The 2500-nt window shown below is 49.4% G+C and overlaps 1 protein-coding gene across 15 annotated transcripts in view; it reads right to left on the bottom strand.

Annotated features, from left to right (window-relative positions):
* The window catches only part of foxp4 (forkhead box P4), a 156085-nt gene that overhangs the window by 60267 nt on the left and 93318 nt on the right, over nucleotides 1-2500 (bottom strand). The gene's annotated exons all lie outside the window — the stretch shown is intronic.

The following is a 2500-nucleotide window of genomic DNA, read 5'->3' as shown; positions in this document are numbered from 1 at the left end:
CCACCACTACACAGACCACCACTACTCACAGACCAGACCACTACTCACCTCACAGACCACTACTCACAGAGACCACCCCTACTCACAGACCACTACTCACCTCACAGACCACTACTCACAGAACAGACCACCACTACACACAGACCACTACTCACCTCACAGACCACTACTGCTCACAGACCACTACACACAGACCACCACACACCTCACAGACCACTACTCACAGAACAGACCACCACTACACACAGACCACTACTCACCTCACAGACCACTACTCACAGAACAGACCACCACTACACACAGACCACTACTCACAGACCACTACTACTCACAGACCACCACACACAGACCACCACTACTCACAGACCACCACTACACACAGACCACCACTACTCACAGACCACTGCACACAGACCACTTTTTACAGGCCACTACTCACAGACCACCACTACTCACAGACCACCACTGCTCACAGACCACTACTGCTCACAGACCACTACACACCTCACAGACCACTACTCACAGACCAGACCACTACTCACTACTCACAGACCACTACTCACAGACCACTACTCACCTCACAGACCACTACTCACAGACCACCACTACTCACAGACCACCACTACTCACAGACCACTACTCACAGACCACTACTGCTCACAGACCACTACTACTCACAGACAAATGTTACACCCAGGACGCTGCGCTCGTCTAGTGAGCGTCGTTTGGCACTGCCGTCCGTGCAAGCACGGCAATCCAGACTATTTTCATTTGTAGTTCCACGTTGGTGGAACGAACTGCCTAGTACTACCAGAGCAGGGGCGTCCCTCTCTACCTTCAAGAAGCTTTTGAAGACCCAACTCTTCAGAGAGCACCTCCCCTCCTAACTGGCACCTGACTAGCGCTTAACTTGCACTTTAGCAGTTACATTCCTGCACTTCTTTTTCCCTTTTTCTAGTTCGTTGTTTTTCCAATTCTCATGTAAAGTAGTATTTATTGTTACACCATGCTTTTTATTGCTCTTAGCTTGACTGTTCTCTCCCTTGTGCGTCGCTTTGGACAAAAGCGTCTGCTAAATGACTAAATATAAATGTAAATGTAGACCACTACTACTCACAGACCACTACTCACAGACCACCACTACTCACAGACCAGACCACTACTCACAGACCAGACCACTACTCACAGACCACTACACACTACTCACCTCACAGACCTCTACTCACCTCACAGACCTCTACTCACCTCACAGACCACTACTACTCACAGACCAGACCACTACTCACAGACCACTACACTATCAGACCACTACTGCTCACAGACCACTACACTATCAGACCACTGCTTACAGACCACTGCTCACAGACCAGACCACTACTACTCACAGACCACTACACTATCAGACCACTACTCACAGACCACTACTACTCACAGACTACTACTACTCACAGACCAGACCACTACTCACAGACTACTACACACTACTCACCTCACAGACCTCTACTCACCTCACAGACCTCTACTCACCTCACAGACCACTACTACTCACAGACCACCACTACTCACAGACCACTACTCACAGACCACTACTCACAGACCACTACTCACAGACCACTACTGCTCACAGACCACTACACTATCAGACCACTACTCACAGACCACCACTACTCACAGACCACTACACTATCAGACCACTACTCACAGACCACTACTGCTCACAGACCACTACACTATCAGACCACTACTCACAGACCACTACTACTCACAGACCACTACACTATCAGACCACTACTCACAGACCACTACTGCTCACAGACCACTACACTATCAGACCACTACTCACAGACCACTACTCACAGACCACTACTACTCACAGACCACCACTACTCACAGACCACTACTCACTACTCACCTCACAGACCACTACTCACTACTCACCTCACAGACCACTACTACTCACAGACCACTACTCACAGACCACTACTCACTACTCACCTCACAGACCACTACTACTCACAGACCACTACTCACAGACCACTACAGACCACTACTCACAGACCACTACACTATCAGACCACTACTCACAGACCACTACACTATCAGACCACTACTCACAGACCAGACCACTACTCACAGACCACTACACTATCAGACCACTACTCACAGACCAGACCACTACTCACAGACCACTACACACAGACCACCACGGCTCACAGAGAGAGGTCATTGAAACATCAGGCTGGACACCAAAGACCACTGCTTCAGGTCCAGAGGCCCAGGCTGATCTAGTTATCTCAAAAGGACACTGCTTTACGTCCTACAGTCACAGCAATATGTCTGTTTGTCCTTTGACTGCCCTCAGAACTGATCCACCAATGCCCTGCCCTCATAACTGATCCACCAATGCCCTGTCTAAAGGTGCTTTATGGAGACCAGGGCCCATCACCCCCATGGTAAGCCCATGTAATGGTGACATTCAAACATACAGCCTCTTACCAAA

This window comes from Clupea harengus, chromosome 5 (assembly GCF_900700415.2).
Source record: "Clupea harengus chromosome 5, Ch_v2.0.2, whole genome shotgun sequence".
Classification (NCBI taxonomy): domain Eukaryota; kingdom Metazoa; phylum Chordata; class Actinopteri; order Clupeiformes; family Clupeidae; genus Clupea; species Clupea harengus.
This window is presented reverse-complemented; position numbering and strand designations above follow the sequence as displayed.